At 41.4% G+C, this 17739-nt stretch overlaps 1 protein-coding gene across 5 annotated transcripts in view; it reads right to left on the bottom strand.

Annotated features, from left to right (window-relative positions):
- Positions 1–17739, bottom strand: part of CHST11 (carbohydrate sulfotransferase 11) — a 398541-nt gene that overhangs the window by 245972 nt on the left and 134830 nt on the right. The window contains exon 2 of one of the 5 annotated variants that reach the window (XM_072655794.1): positions 13650–13816. The exons of the other annotated variants lie outside the window; for them this stretch is intronic. The gene's annotated coding sequence lies outside the window, so the exon portion shown is untranslated. The remainder of the gene's footprint in view (positions 1–13649; positions 13817–17739) is intronic. 5 annotated transcript variants of the gene reach the window in all.

Raw genomic sequence — 17739 nt, 5'->3', positions numbered from 1 at the left:
CTATAAAGCGATATGGCTTGATCCAACTCCAGTGTATTTGGCATGCAGTTCATCCTCTGCTAGATAGGAGGGCAGCTGGCTTGCTCCTTTGTCTTTCTTTTTACAGTCAGGATCTGGATTACTGAATCTCCCTGCCTTTCCCATGTGAGGGTACCCCTCTCCCCAGTGATTTCAGCTGTTCTTCAGAAGCTGCCCCAGACAAGAAGGTGACGACAATGCCGTCTAAGGACTTCAGTCTCAAACTTCACCCTACTTTGTCTAACATTGTTTGTCAAAGTACTACCTTCTCCATTTCTCTTGGATCCATCCCTTTCCCCTCTTTGTACTCATCCCACAGCCCCACTGGGTCAGGTCCTCATATCCCAGCCCATCAGAGCCTAGATCTCAAGTTAGAAAAGGCCTCAGAAGCCAACTAATCCAAACCCTTCTTTTTACAGATGAGGAAACTGAGGCTTAGAAAGTTAAAGTGACCTGTCCAAGGTCACACAGGTAGAGCCAGACTTCGAACTGAAGTCAATGAATTACAGACCTGGAGTTGAAACAGATGAGGAAAAAAGTAAATGACTTGGTCATTCAAGAAAAGTATTAAGGTCACCCAGTCAAGGTAAGATTTGAACCCAAATCCTCTGACTCTAAGGGTCAGGTAAGTGGCGCCATCATGCTCTCATCTTCTTGACTTAAATTCAATTCACTTGCAAGTCATGGCATAACCTTTTGATACCACGATCCTCTTCAAGAATGAAGGACAAAATACAATGATCTTGACTTCAAATCTAGCCTCAGATGATTACCATCTGTGTGACCCTGGGCAAGTCACTTAACTCTGCCTCAGTTTCCTCATCTGTAAAATGAACAAACCATTACAGTATCTTTGCCAAAAAAATGGGATCACATAAGAGTCAGGCACAACTGAACAATAACAACCACTGACCCTAAAAAGTCAGTCCTCTTTCTAACTGCTTCCTCCTCTCTTTATTCTCAAGGGCTAGCACAACCCCTGGCACCCAGTAGGAGTTTAATAACTGCTTGTTGAATTGAGTTGCCAAAAGATATAGTGGTAAGTTCCTTTACCCCGGTCACACAACTACTAAGTGTCGGAGCCAGAATTCAAATTCAGGTCTTTCTGACTTCAACCCACTCCATCTACTAGCCCCTACCCCCATCCCCAACCCACCCCCCCCCACCCCTCCCCTGCTGCCTTTGTTGTGTTTCATTAACATTCTTATTTGCTCCCAGTCCCAATTTTTGCTGTAACCTTATTCTCATTCCTCCTCCTCCCCTCCCATCCGCACCCACTCATACAGTTGTCTAAGTCTGAGGTTTTGTGAGACTTTGCCTGGCCCCAGTATAATCCTGTTTATATTTGCATATCAATGAGATCTAAAACTAACTCTCCCCCCTTCCCCTTGTTGCCTTTTGAAATGACTAAAAATCTAACGTCTCCAGTATTTCATAAAATCAAGCAACATGTCATATGAACCAAGCATCAGCTGTCTCTGCAGAGTTAGTCTAATAATAATCCGGGCTTATGTAATGCCCTTCACCGGAGGAGCTCTGAATACTCTGCCAACAAGCGCCCTCATCTCCAGAATGCCAACAAGCTCTCTCAGCAGTTCTCTGGGTCATGGGCTTTACCTTCTCCTCCTCTGGCATACTCCAAAAGCACTGTCTACAGCATTAGGGGAACACTGGGATAGGCTTCCCTGGGTAACTAGTCAGTTAACAGGTATTTATCAAGTGCTTACTGTATGCCAAGTGGTAGAATATAAAGAGGGACTGCTAGATGGCTCAGTGGAGAGAGAGCTGGGTCTGGAGTCAGGAAGACCTGAGTTCAAATCCAGACTCAGATACTAGGCTGTGTGAACCTAGACAAGTCACTTAACCTCTGTTTACCTTAATCTGCTGGAGAAGGAAATGGGAAACTATTCTGGCATCTTCGACAAGAAAACCCCAAAAGGAGTCACAAAGAGTAAGATGTGATTGAATTGACTGAACAATCACAACGTATATAAAGAAAGACAAAAAATAGTCACTGTCTTTAAGGAATGCACAAGTTAATAACAATAGCAGCAATCATCATCATCTTCATCCTTTGATGACATTTAGGCAGCCCTTTATAGTTTGCAAAGTACTTTACCAATGCCATTTCCTTTGAGGGAGATAGTACTGACCCCCTGAGAAAGGGCAGCTCTGAAATCAGTCAGTCAACAAGTCATTTATTGAAGACTTACTGGGAACTGGGCACTCTAAGTGAGATGAAAGGTCACTGGGAGAGGGGGGCAGTGCAGAAGCCCTTGCAATGGTCCCAGACCCACCAGAGCAGGGCATCACAGTATCAGGACTTCTCTAATTGGTAGGGGATATCTTTAATATATTCAAAGATCAAACCACTCTGAGGACAGCAGAATATGAGAGTATAACTGTTCCATTTCTAATGAGACTTGAGAAAGAATTCCCTTATCTATTTGTTTTCATGTGTCTTTAAAAGGTTGAGAGGCTGTGTGTCCTAGAAGACAGAGATCCAGCCTCTGAGACAGCCTGGCTGTGTAACCCGTGCCATGAACCTCTTAGTGCCCCCAGGCAGAGCTCAGGACTAAGCTACAGTGCTGTTACTAGATCTGAATTGGCAGATTTCTCATTGGGAGCTCTCTTTGCCAGGGAGAGGAAAAAGAGAGCGAAAGATGGGGAGAGAGATAAGCAGAGGCACGGAGAAAATGAGAGAGAAACAGGGAGGGAGGAGGGAGCAGAGGAGAGAGGGGAGGGAAGGAGACATGAAAGGAGAAATCCTTTAAGTTTTAAAGCACAGAGACCAAGTAAGTGGGTGGCCTTCTTCCGAAGGAAGCTAGCTGGCTAGGGTAGCAATCAAATGTACACATGACCTTGGTGGTCTCAATGGCAGCAGAAATCCAACAGGAACTTGGTGACTCACTCAAAGAGAAATAAGTAGGAGATTATAGTCAGGTGCTGGAAAATGAAAGAGGAAAGGACCCTCTGAAAGGTTAAGTGATTGGACTATATCAGTGGCCCAAACGAGGACTGACTGGAAATGACTTCCTTCGGACTACCATCCTAACCAGCCAACTAAATGAGAAGGGCATTCGACCCAGTTTTATATTTTAAAGCTCGCTGATCGATGGACTCAATTCCATTCTGACATAAGTTTTCACTTTTACATGGTCTGCTGCCAAGTAGTTGAAAACATCATAACTCACACTCCCTTCAGTGGCCCCGTCAGCAGTCACCAGTCACCACTGAATGAGCTCTTTACTTGTACAGATTCACAGAGTCTTGGCATCTGAAGGAGCCTCAGATGAGCTAGTATGGCTCATACCAAAATCCTGATACCTTCCTAGAACATCCCCTGACAAGTAGTCAAGAAGTCTCTGCTTAAATAATGACCAGGAATTCAATACCTCATAAAATGACCCATTCTACTTTTTTTTATACCACCATCATCACCACTGAATCATGTTTGGAGAAAAGAGATGCAGAGACACTGAGAATGAGACCATCAAAAACAAGTAAAACAAAGAGAGACAAACCTAGACAAACACAGAGAAAGAGACAGGGGAAGAATAAGTGGGAGAGAGAGTGAGAGAGAAAGGGAGAGAGAAACAGAAAGCAGCTGGGGGAGAGGGAAGGAAAGAAGGGGAAACAGAAAAAGACAGACAGACAGACACAGAAGAAGGTAACAGTGATCCAGGGGAACATAAGCTCCTCAACCAAGATTAACCAGGAAATAAGGAAAATGTGAATTTGAACCCAGATCCCCCTGAATCAAGAGCTGGGGTTCTTTGCGTCCTCTAATTGCTCAGAAGCTTTTAGTATTATTATTTTTAAACTACAATTCACCTCCCTAGTCTTGCCCTTCTTAGCCAAGGAGAACAAGTAGACCCTCTTCCTCCTCATCTCCACCTCCTAGCTTCCTCCATGTCTCACCTTCCTTCAAGTTATAGCTTCTCCAAGAAGCCTTCCCCAGTTCTCCATAATCTTAGTGCCTTCTCTCTGAAATTACCACCAATATATCCGATCAATGTATGCCTTGTCTGTATGTGTTATGTGCACATTATCTCTCCCATTAATCTGTGAGCTCCTTGGAAGCAGGGACTTTCTCTGGTTTTATATGGTTTTTGTTTTGCCTTTCTCTGTATCCCCAAAGTTTAAAACCATGTCTAGCACTTCACTTTTTTTTTTTTTTTAAGCATTTATTAACTGTGTACTAGGTACATGGCAGTGGGCTAGGAGCTAAGGATACAAAGGCAAAACAGTTCATTTCCCACAAGGAACTTACATTCTATTGGAAGACAAAACATGTTCACAGATAAATATCTATACAGAATAATTTCAAAAGAGAGGGAGCATTAACCACTGGGGAGACTACGCACAGTCTCATCTAGAAGGCAGCACCTGAGGTGTGTTTTGAAGGAAGCTAAGGGATTCTAACAGGTAGAGGTGGGGAGGTATAAATTCCAGATATGAGGAAATCAATCACTTGTACAAAGGCACAGAGATACAAGATGGAACTGCCTGTAAAGGAATCCAAGAAGTCTGCACTGAATGGAGAAAAGAGGAGAGATATGAATCAACCCTAGAAATGTAGGTGGGAGCAAGATGGAGAGAACTTTAAATGTGAGGAATCAAAAGTCTGCCCACTCTCCACCCCATTCCAGTCTTTGCTTCTCCAGGTTTAAACATTCCTTGTTCCTTCAACTGATTCTTATTGGGTATCATTTCTTGTTCTAGTTGTCACACTTTGGACACACTTCAGTTTGTTAATGATCCTCCTAAAACACAAGAAAATGAACACAAAACTTAAATGTGATCTAGCCAGAGCAGAGAACAGTGTTCTTTTACCCATCACACACATACATACACACACACACACACACACACACAGGCTCAGCCTTTTTTGTAGAAATACAACCTTCAAAGCTTATGCTGGATGGTTTTAGTTATACAAGTTTTAATCCTTCTGTTGTTCTAATTCTTCATGAAGTTTCCTTTTCTCACTCTTGGGACCTATCAATTTTTGCAGTTATCCTGTCTTCTGAAACTTAAGCACAGGGGTCCCATCTTACACATTAGTTACAGGGGGAGGGGACACTGGATTTGAAGATATAAGACCAGGTTTTGCTATTGACTGACTGTCCACATGACCGTGGACAAGCTACTTAACCTCTTGGCTTCTGTTTCCCCATCTGTAAAATAAAGGAGAAGAAAAAAGGACTAGATGCTTAAAGTTTCTTCTTGCTCTAAATCTATGACCCAAATACTCTTCTGGGAGGCTGAATACTAGTTTTCTTCTTCTCACAATAGCCAAATTTCCTTGATTTACAAATCAAATGAATCATGTCCTCTGAGGGCCAGTTTTGATGTATCTGCTTTATATGCTCATGACACGTTTTTCTAATTGGAACCAGTGGCCCTTACCACAAATATCTACAGGGTACCCCAAACTCTATCCTTAGTGAACATAGCCTGTAATGGGAGGTGGAAACAGGAGTGGGGGTGGGGGTCAGAGATACCTTGACAAGTAAAATAAAAACAAAATATGTAACCAAATGGCCCCAGATTCAATTCTTTCCAGACTGAAGGAGAGGCCCTCTCTTCCCCTTCCAGCCAGTCAAGCCCCCTTCTCTAAGCTACCCTCACAAAGAAAGGCTCGGCAAGAAATCCATTAACACCTCAAGGGGCGAACCCCAACCCCTGCTGGGAGAAACTTCAAAAGGAGAAGTCACGGTAGCCACCCCAATGAGGCCCAGGTCAGCTGCTGGGGGGCTCTCTGCAGCCATCTCTGCTTCCCTACCCCAGCAAAATACAGATGGAGAGACCATTTGTACTAGAAGAATCTTGAGAATTTCTAGTACTGCCCCATTATTTTACTAAGGAAGCTGAGCAACCCATCAACAAGGATTTATGAAGCACCTACTATGTGTTAGGGGGTCAGGAATACAAACAGAAGAAGGAAGCCGCTCCTGCCCACAAGGAGGACTTTACATTCTCCTGGAGGGATATAACACATATAAAGAATTGGTGGCCAGGGAAGAAAACTGTGTATAGGGAAAGTCTAGGCAGTTATTGGAATAGTAAGTGGACCCACAGGGCAGTAACGACATACCCTTTCCAACAACAATGGTGGAATTTATCAGATTATTGTTGCTGCACCAAGAAAGAGAAATGGCCGTTCTCATAGCCGTTTCTTGGTGTGTAGCACAGATCTGTTCGAGATGGAAGGAAATACAGAGGCACCTAATCCACCCCCTCATTTTATATATGGGGAAACCAAGGCTAGAGCAATCAGGTGAGTTACTATGACCACACAGGCAGTAAGCATCACAATATCTAGTTATTTCTATCCCTCATTTAACTCCCTTCAAATAATAAGCTCTCTGGGAGTAGGCATCTAGTATTCCATCCCCGAAGACTTAAAGAAGGCTTTTTCACAGTAAAAAATGCTGAACAAACATCTATTTTCTCTTTGTTGTGAAATTCACATTATTTCTGCAAATAACCACCAAAAAGTAGGGGGAAGGCTCAGCGGACAGAGAGTCCATTTAGAACTCACTGCTAGCAGCTAGGTGGATAGATCACTGGGTCTAGAATCAGGCAGACCTGAGTTCATGTCTAGCCTCAGAAACTTACTAGCTGTGTGACCCTGGGCAAGGCACTTAACCTCAGGTTCCTTGACTGTAAAATGGATATGATAATAATAGCACCTACTTCCCAAGGTTGTTTCGAGAATCAAATAAAATGATATTTTTAAAGTGCTTAGCACAGTCTGGTATACATTAGATGTCATATAAATGCTTATTTCCTTTCCTCCCTTGTCTTGGAATAGGAATACAGTCTGACAAACTCAATGAAGCCTGAATGTGTGACCCCAGGCAAAATCCTTAACCTCTCATTTCCCCTAGACAATCCTTTAAACCCCAACGCTCTGAATGACTGACCAAACCGTATGAGTAGAGTTTCTATATCACACAGGTTCACTTTTTTAAAACTTGCTCTTTACAATATCTATGTCAAACATTTACAAGCAATGAAAACTCTGATTTTTATTTGCTAAAGATAGAATAAAGCCTTAAAAAACAATAAGTTGACTGTTTGACATTTAACTAAGGACTTACATTTTATTTGCATATAAGATTAAGGTTCTTGGCCACTGGGTTTAGGAAACTAAACAGGATATTTCAGAGTAAGCAAAGGTTCTACTTTTTTAGATGTGAGGATATCCATAAAACACTTTGCAAACTTTAAAACATTATATAAATATCATCTGTTAATGATTATGATTCTTAAGAGCGGCACAGAGTTTGTACCATGTATACAGTGGGCACATAATAAGTCTTCATCTAATAATCTTTGATGCAAGAATTTTGAAAAGAGGTTGACTTTCTTTACTTGTACTCTCTTTCACCACATTCTTGGTTTCTTCTTGGCTACTCTCAGAGAATCTATACCAGCTCGTCAGAATGAGAGATCACTGTGGGTGGGTAAATATCTCTAGAAACAAATTTTCTACAAGTCAACACTGACTGGCAAGCAAAGACATCTCTCTGTCTCTTTATCAGCTTTGACAGGAAGGTTGCCAGACAGGGTAGTTCAATTTGCCTGGTTTCACTGTCTATACTTGCATGTAGGGTGCCTGGGGGACTCTTTGGAGGCAGCTCACAGAAAAACAGAGTCTGGGGTTCATACAAACCCTTTCCAAAGGTGGGATTACATCACAGGGTTCCAGAAGACTAAAGGCTTAGACTTAACAGATTCAGAGGATGCCAGAGGTGGATGAGATCAGGGTTGGGTGGAACTTTAGAATAGAGAATGTCAGAGCTGAAAAGCATCTTCAAAAACTATAATGTTGGGTGAAACTAGTACACAGAATGTTAGAACATAGAATGTCAGAACTTCGAGGGACATTAGAACAGAAGATGATAAAGCTAGATGGGGCCTTGGAAGAGAGAATGTGAAAACTGGAAGGGATCTTAGAACATAGGATGTTAGGACACAATGTCAAGAGATGGAGAGAACCATAGAATGGAGAATGTCAGAGCTGCAAAGCACCTTAACAACTGGAACATCAGGGTGGATGCAGAACGTTGGGAAATAGGATGTCAGAGCCTGGGAGGGACATTAGAATAATAATGTCCAAGTTAGGTCCTTACATTGTAAATATCACGACTTTGGAGGGTCTTGAGAACACAGTACAGTAAGACAAAAATGTCAGATGGGGAGAAACCTTCATTCCAACATTCAATCTGCTTAACTCACAGAAGCTCAGAACTCCCAGGCTCAAGAAATCCACCAGTCTTGGCCAATGCAGTAACTAGATTACAGTGTGCAGCATCATGTCCAGGCTGACTCAGTCATTTAATGGGTCCTTTTAAAATTACTCAAAGACATTTGGTGGTTTGGTTTGAGGGCAGAGGAGGAAGTATCATCATGGTGAAGTAGAAACAATATTGGCTTGGGAGTCAAGAAATCTGAACATTGCTACTAATTAGCTAGGTGACCTTATGCATATCTCTTATCTCTGGGTCTCAGTTTATTCATTTATAAAATGAGAAAGTTGAATTAGTTGATCTCTAGGGTCTCATCTAGTTCTTTTAAAAAACATCTATGGTATGAAGATTTTAACTCTACACTTTACGCAAGAATTTTCCTATATCAGATCTAATCCAGCTATCATCTTTCCCTTTCCCCTGTCCTCCCACCCCAGAAGATTCACTTGATCTGCTGTTAATGCCTCCCAGTTCTTACTGAGAGAATCAAGGCCAACTACATTCTGCTGAGAGAGTTTAAGGTCCTATTGCTACAACAAGGCAGGTCTAACCCACAAATGGGTTCCATTAAGGCTACTGAGAAAATTTCCCGATTTTCATTGATCCTTCCTAACTCTCACTCCTAGCTGAGTAGGGACAACTAAACTGCACTTCTTTCTTGTTTTAGGGCACACACCACCGGGTCATCACACGCTCAAGATGCCATCACAAAGTCGTCACATGCTCCTCCTGAGTCTTTCTGCATCTGGGGAAAAATTCTCACGTTCCTGTTGGAACTTGTCATCTTCCTCCATTTTAAAATTTTAAAATTCTTAAAAATGTCCTTCAATCTTTATTTTGTCCAATTGATAAGCATTTATTTTCTCTCTCCCTCAAAACAATTTTTTAAAACAGTCTTAACAAATAGGCATGCTCAAGCAAAACAAATTTCACATTGGCCTTTGTCCAGAAATCTCATTCTGCATCCTTTCTTTGGATCACCAGCTCTTAGCACAGTGTCCAGCACATAGTAGGCTCTTGATAAATGATTACTGATTGACAGGTTGATCCCGAGCTCCTAATATCTCTAGTAGGAGGTGGGTAGCCCAATCCATCTTCAGTCCCCTTGAATCATTTCTGGTCATGGCATATATCAGAGTTCTAAAGACATTTAAGCGGTCATCTCTTCCCTTTCCTTCCAACGTCACCAGGGCTAAACCATATGAAGGATCCAAAAACTCAGAGAAACTTCAGGAAGCACTGGAAATACCAGAGATGGGGGGAAACTTGCCCCTGAGTGAGCAAAATTTCATACTCCTCATCACGTTGCATTTCCTCTTCTCGATTTTCAGCTGGTCGTACAGCAGGGTATTGGTACTTACAAGTAAATATTAACTTCCTTAAAAAGCACTAACAACAGCGACATGGTATTGGATGTAGTGCAGCTGGGGAGAAAAGACTAAGGCAAGGAAAAGGCAAAAATGGAATTTCCTTAATAAGCCAAGGAAACCCAGCGTCAAGATTTCAGAACAGGTCCAATTTTGTTTATTTCTAACTCACACGTTTCTAAGGAATGCCGTATGCACACACTGTGGACAATAAAGGGGACAGATCACATATCACAGGCTCAAGGCTGATGACATGTGCTTTCCTGAGCTGCTGACGCAAGTGAAGACCAGAGTCTCTAATGAGCCTTTTACATACACACGCGCGCGCGCGCACACACACACACACACACACACACACACACACACACACACACACACACACACACACCAACAAAATTCTTCTCACAGGTCAATTCTTGACATTTTTCCTGTCCATTTCCAGGGTCAGGTTTGATCCATCAGTCCTCAGCTGAATTTAGCAACTTCTTAACATTCAGTTATTAATTTACAGAAAGATTATGGTGTCTTCTGCCTCTTGTAATCTGCTCTGCTATAGTGAAGTGAGTTCTCACACCATAAAACCATAGATCAGTATTATCTATTAAATAAGTCAATGAAAATTTGGATTCATTTACAACCTTGTTATTCACACATAATTGCTAAGGGAATGGAGAGTAGTATCTCTTGCTTAAGGAAAGGTAACCCTGGTAACATGGGCATGCTTCCTATCTGAGTCAACTGCTTAATCCCAACAATGGCACCCAATTCTCTCTGGCTCTTTAAAAGTGAAAACCATGTATACATAAAGACATACAAATCTACTTCTAGAATTTTCACAGGAAAGCAAAAGAATATCAAGTCTCTGTACCAGAAAGAGAGTTCCTGTCAAATGCTTGCAGAAACGTCTCTAGCAGAAACTCCCCTCAGAAACAGAACTTAACAACAGTACCTATATATTTCTGTTTCCTTCAGCCCACATTTCCCAAAAACTCTAACTAGGCTAAGATAACGAGAGTCTGGTCCATAAGCCCTAAAATTTAGGGGGGAAACTGACCAAACTCATACTTTGTCAGTTATATATAAACAAGTGAACACAGCACCTAGTTAACAAGAATTAGTCATAAAGACAGGAAGCTGTACGGTCCAGTGGGCTCCCAGGGACTGGTGTCTTAAGGGTTCATTCTATCTCTGATTTTTTTCCCTGCCCTTGCTCATTGAAGTTGACTTCAAATGTTGATTTGCCCCAGTCTTATTATGCAAAGTTTTTCTGAGTATAAAATATGTGAGATAGAACTCTTCATTTCCATAATACAGGGTTTGCTTTTTTTTCCTTTTTTTTAATGGAGAGATTTCTTCCAGGTAACCCATGCCAAACAGCAGAGCACAATCAAACTTCATAATGGTGATTGTTATGCAGCAGGAATAATGATGGATTTTTCAGGGTTACTTCTCTGAAAGGCCAGGGAGAGTGAAGTCAAACTGAGAATAACCAAGTGGGAGAGAAGAAGGCTGTCTGATTCTCCCTTGAAATATGTCAACAGCTTTTCAAAAAGCAAGGCCAATACTTTCATCTAGTTAGCCTCCCCAGGAAAAAAAGTCTCCATAAAGAACAAAAATCCAGCTGCTCTTTAAAAAAGGCCCTGAAATGGAATTCTTGGCAGGTTTTCCCACTAGCCTGTGCAATTCTCTTCTAAAGAAAGCAAACTTTAGATGAGGGGGCAAAAGGTGTTTCCTCTTGGCTTGCTATAATTAAAACAGAGAGGCATTAATTTGTACCGGGAGGGTAACTGCCTTCCTGGGAGTTGTTCAAAGGAAGCTTATAATGGGTACATTGGCTGCAAGTCACGGGCCCTGACAAAATTGGTAATAAAAATGAGCCACATAAATAACCAGAATAGCTAACATTTATAAATCACTTTAAGGCTTGCCAAGTACTTTATAGAGGTTATCTCATTTGGGTCTCACAACAACCCTGTGATGTAGAGATTATTATTACAGATTTTACAAATGAGGAAACTGAGGTTCAGAGAGAAATGACTTGTCCACAGTTAATAACAATGTGGGGTAGATTCAAACCCAGGTCATAGGATCATAGCCTTAGACCCGAGAGGCCACTGAATCCACCTCTCTACTCGTGCTGCTGTGGTTCAGTCTCTGGACAAATCACTTACTCTCTGGGTCTCCTTTTCCTTATCTGTAAAATCATTCAATAAATGTTTATTAATTACCTACTACAGGTCAGGTGATGTGTTAAGCACTAGGGATACAGAAAGGAGCGAAAGTCAGTCCTTGCTTTCAAGGACCTCACAATCTACGGAGGGAGACAAGGTGCAGACAAATACCTTCAAAGCAAATAATATGCAGGATAAATAGCAAATAATGAAATGAGAGGACTAAGTGGTCTCTTCCGGCTCTAGATCTGTGATCCCTGCTGTGTGACCTTGGGCAAGTCACTTAACCTCTCTGGGCCTCAGTTTCCTCATCTGTAAAATGAAAAGGTTAGATTTAGAGAGCCTCCGAGGATCCTTCCAGCTCTAGAAACAGAATCTTATACAGTAGTAGAATATTTCCTCAGGAACTTCCAATCCTGATAAAATCATGGGCAAGGTCAAAAAGAAAAAGAATTTTTTTTAAAGCATCAGCAGAACATTTTTTGGAAACACCAACACATGTAAATTATTTTCTAAGTGCCCTAGAAAGCGATAGAAGAATTGTAGTTTGTCGTTAAGTAGCTTGGGTAACAAGTTCAAGTATTATAGAAATGATAGCTAGACTTGTTACTAAGGGTAAAAGCGAGTCTGTACTCTGTAGGGGGAGAATAAAGGACAAAGCCAAGTTAAACCCCAAAGTAGAGATCTAAGAAGGCAGGCAGTCTCTTCTCCATCTCGTCTTGCAGAAGTGGTAGATTGGGCCGGTGGGGGGGTGGGGGGCGAGGGGAGAAGGGGGGTGAAAGATTGTATTGAAGGTTGGACTTGGGTTATAGGTTAGTTAGCTTTATTGATCTTTTCCTACTCTTTTTTTAAATAAAAAGCCTTTCTTATAAGGGATAGCTCTTTGGCAGGGGAGAAGGAAGAAATATATTGAGAAATGTAGGTGATAGAAAAAATGAAAGGTTAAAGAGAAATTATTTATTAGGCACTTAGGATGTGCCAGCTAACCATAAAATTTAAAACAGAAATAGAAACAATAAAGAACTAGCTTATCTCAACTTCTCCCAGTTCTTTAAATCTGTTTGAGGCATATAGTATAACAGGTAGAGCACTGAACTTGGGTTCAAATACCACCTCAAAAACTTACTAGCTGTGTGATCCCACATAACTCATTTAATAATAAAAAAATAATAGCTAACATAACACTTACCAGGAGCCAGAAACTCTACTAAGTACTTCACAATTCTGAACTTATTTGATCTTCACAATAACCCGGGTTGGGGGGGGGGACTATTATAATCCCCATTTTACAGATGAAGAAACTGAGGCAAACAGTGGTTAGGTGATTTGGCCAGGGTCCCACAGTTAGTAAGTGTCTGAGGCTAGATTTGAACTTCAGTTTTCCCAATGCCAGGGCCTTAGAATTCCCTTCTCTGTGCCTCAGCTTACTCATCTGTAAAATGAGAATATTGGATGAAATATTGGATAAAACTGGGATCCCTCCCAGTTCTAAATCTATGATTTTATGATGGTTAGCCCTGAAAGGTTTTTCCTACAAAGCTCTATAAAAATTGTGTCCTACCCCTCTCCCCATTTTTCATGGACTATGGCAGTAAAATACTGTTTATAGGCAGACCTGTTCAATATGTTGGTTAATACTGTTGCAATTTATTTTCCTTTTGTATACTTCATCTTAAAGGATGGCGGCCTGGGAGCAGCCAAGGGGAGAAATCCATGGGAAAATGCAGTTGATATAAAAACAAAAAGATAATAAAATTATTTAAAGGAAAAAAAAATGATGCCCTGTTCTCCATTAAACCACCACAGGGAAGGGGAATCTAGAAAATACTCACCGCAGCAGAGTTGTGGCCCCAAGTAGGTTTAAGAATTTCCCAGAACCCCCATCCAGCTGGAAGAAAGGATTCCTTTCTAGAGGTACAATGAGATTTCAATTGAATCTGGCATCAGGGGCCACCAACAAGGCCTCTGTATGAACGTCAGCTACCAATTCTGCAGGAGCCTGGCAGAGTAAAGAACGGTAGATGACTAACGAGAAATTCAGCGTGAAAAATCGCAGCCTGCAATCCTAATCTCCCTTTCCTGGGACGACCCACAAGATACAAGGCAGTGTTAGAAAGTCAAAAGAAGGGCTTTTATGGAATGAGCAACCACGATGGAGTCAAATCAAATGACCTCAACCCCAAACCAAAGAAAAACCTTGGATCGATTGTTGCTTCAGATTGTAGCTCTTGTCTCTTGGGAGAGGGCCGGAGAGCTACAGGTGTGGAATGAGGCATACAGTGTCAGGCATGACCAAAATCTTGATTTGTTTTCTTTAAATAGACTTCTGCGTTACAAGAGAGAGTTGTATTTGAGAGGGACAAGAGATTCATTGAGAAGTTTCAATAATGTTTCTAAAGGGGATTGATTTAAAATAAAACCACTTGGTGTCTTGCTAATCGCATTGAAAAATAAACTTTTCTCTTTCCATAAATTTGTCAACATCTTTTCTTAATCTCCCACCGCTCTTCACTTGCTCCTATATTGATTTGTGTACTTCTCTGTCTCCCTCTCCAGGTAGACTGTAAGCACCTTAAGGACAGGAACTTGCTTTACTTTTGCCAATTTACCCCAACCACCTCAAACATGTGAATGCTTAATAAATACCTTTAAGTTGAATTCATTTCAAAAGTCTGTTCCCATAAAAATATCCAGCTAAATTTCTGACATATCAACAATTTAAATACAGGATCATTGCATGTTAGATCTTCCCCTTCTCATCTTTTTCTTTTCTCTCTCCTCCTCTCTGGGAAATCCAGGGGGGAGAAAAGTAGGGTGTTCTCTGGAGAGGTTATGAGATATGGTTCGATTATCCTTCATCCTGCTTTATCCTGTAACACTTGGGGACACGGAGTCACTTGTGAAACAGGGGACCAAACACCTACGTTACATATTTTAGAATACAATTCCCGATATATACAAGCTCCTTGAAGGCAGGGTTGATAATTTTTGTCTTTAGAAGAAAGCAGATTTTAGGCAGCATGGGTTAGTAGAAAGAACTAGTTTGGGAGCCAGAGAAGCCAGTTTAAAACCCAGCTGTCACCTTGGTGACCTCAGACAAATCACTTTCCCCTCTGGAGCTCAACATCCTTATTCACAAAGCAAGAGATGTGATGCCTTTGAAGGTCCCTTCCAGCCCTAAATCTCCCCCCTTCGACAATAAACTCCCTGAGGACAGGGACTTGTCTAGTCTTTATTTGCAACCCCAGCACTTGGCAAAGCACATAGTAAGTGCTTCCTAAATACTTGTTGAATGCCTAACTAAATCTATGATCTTAAGAAATACAAGGTGAAGACAGATGAAAGAACACCTGTACCACGGTCAAATACATTTTTAGTCGTTGTTTTGCAAAGTGTTTCATTGGCATAGGATATCACTTTGGGGAAACCCCTTCACTGATGCAGGTTAGCCTTTCCCTGTAATTTAGAGTCTCTTAGAGAGTGAGAAGTGAAAGTGCCCAGGGTCACGCAAGCAGACATATTATTAAAAAAGAAAGAAAGCAAAATAACACCTCAGATCCGAAAGTCTCAGGCTTAGAGTTGGATTCGGAGATCATCTTAACCTGTCCCCCATTTTGGCAAAAGGGAAAACTGCAGCCCAAGAAAACAGACTTTCCCAAGTTGGGAGCTACAGAGGTGTAATTGAACCTACATCAAAAACTCAACACTATTTTTAGTAGCCTATGAAGTACATGCCCATCCTTATTTTTTTCACAACAGGAAAACTGCAAAAGCATAATAAGGTTGTATGTACTATCCATCCCATTCTCTTTCTAGGGATTGTACATTGTGGGGATTCAATTAGGACTATTCTGGGAATGTATGATTTATCAAAACAAAATTGATCAATAAAATGCATGTTTCCATTTAAAAAAATACATAGAGTGGAGGAGGAGGAATATTTTATCTCTATCTGATAGGATGAGATCCATAGATTTGGAACTAGGAGGAACATTAGAAGACATCTAATTCAACCACTTCATTTTACAGGTGAGGAAACTGAGGCAGACAGAGGTTAAGTGATTTGCCCAAGGTCACCCAGGTCGTAAATGTATCAACTGATCAAAGCATCAAGGTTTGTTGGACGGAGCAATACTAAATTTAGGAAGTTGTTTCTTATCTACCTGGAATGCCTAGATTCAAACCCAAGTCTGCTGACAAGCCAATGTTCTTTTCACTACATAGAGGTCTACAAGACCTTTTTGAGGACAGCATTGTAGGATTTCTCTCCCTCTCTCCTTCCCCCTCCCCCTCCTCATCCTACTTCCCCTGTTTTCTCTGTCACAAGGAGCTGAACATTTGAATCCAAGTCCACTGACTCCAAATTCAGGGTTCTTTACATCAAACCATACTCTAATCCCATGGAAAATTTCAAGCATCGTCTAACACACTGGAAGCTAGCCCCACAGGGGTCCTTTTTTTGTCAACTCTTTAATGGACTGCTCCTTTTGCTTGGCACTCTGGAGTTGATGGGAGGGGAAAACCACACACCAGACAGTGTCTTAGGTTTGTTTGTTTGTTTGTTTTACCAACTCCCACTCTGGTAGGATTTTGTCCGCCACCAGACATTCAGGCAACACCATTTCACAGCACACCAATCACCTCTCAATACCCTTGGGCAAAGAAACCTTTGAAATACACCATGTTAACCATGACTTCTTCATTCAGCAGCAAGCCTGATACCTTCACCCTCTGGTCATGGGTGGGATGGCCTAAAAGTGATTTCTCTTTTCCGGGACAACTTCCCCTCCCTCCCCCTTTCATGCCTCATTAGCTAGGCTGCCCCTTCCCCCACCAAGAGGCCAAGGAAGACTCTTAATTTTTTCCCAGGCTGTTTTATCGACAGCCATTCCCCACTGTCTTTCTAATCAAGAAGGCTTAAAAGTACCAGGAGAGTCAATTCTCCAAAATGTAAGCAATACATGTCCATAGGGTCCTTGTATTTTGGATATCCATGATGGGCGTTTATTAAGCACTTACTGTGTGTGGAGTATAGTATTAAGTGCCAGGATAAAACATAACCCTGGGAAGGGAAAGCAGGGATCAGTTGTGAATCAGAACCCAGGTCTTCCTAATTCCAAGTCCATTATCCTCATCCCTCTGCCCTTTCTTTAGGCTGTCTCATTTTTAGCCTTGTTACATCTAAGCTCCCTCCCAAGGCAGGAAATATAGCACAAGATCAAAGAACTGTGGATTTAAAAATGAAAGAGAATGTAGAGGTATTTTTGTCCAAGCCGTTGAGGAAAGGGTAGACCAAGAGGGGCTAAATAACTTTACCTACGGTAACTCTACTAGTAAGTGACAGAGTCAGGATTTGAATGTTGAAGACCCGACTTCAAATCCAACTTCTGACACTAACTGTATGACCTTGAACAAGTCACTTAACTCTGTTTGTCTCAGTTTCCTCATCTGGAAAATGAGCTAGAAAAGAAAACGTCAAACCACTCCAGTATCTTTGCCAAGAAAACACTAAATGGGGACATGAAGAGTCAAATATAACTGAAATGACTGAACAACCACCTCTGACTTTTTACAGCCACCTGGGCTCCTCTCACAGGTTCATTGGGTATGAAGGTAGAAGAGACCTTAGGGGTCACTAAGTCCAAACTCTTCATTTTCCTCCATTTTTTCAATTAAGAAACATTTATTTTCTCTCCCTCTCACCCTGTCCCCAACTTAAAAAACCAAAAACCCAATGCAACAAATATACTCTGAATCAGGGTCCACATCCAAAAATGTGCTTCCTCCTGCATCTGCATCAGGAGACAAGTAGTATCGATCAAACAATATATAAAGGGATTTGCAACCCTTAAAGCACTACATAAGGGCTAATTATGATTTGTGGTACTATCATTATTATTGATCATCTACAGTTTCTGAGAT

The sequence above is a fragment of the Notamacropus eugenii genome, chromosome 3, assembly GCF_028372415.1.
Source record: "Notamacropus eugenii isolate mMacEug1 chromosome 3, mMacEug1.pri_v2, whole genome shotgun sequence".
NCBI lineage: Eukaryota > Metazoa > Chordata > Mammalia > Diprotodontia > Macropodidae > Notamacropus > Notamacropus eugenii.
Note: the sequence above shows the minus strand (reverse complement) of the source record. Positions and strands in the feature narration are given on the sequence as shown.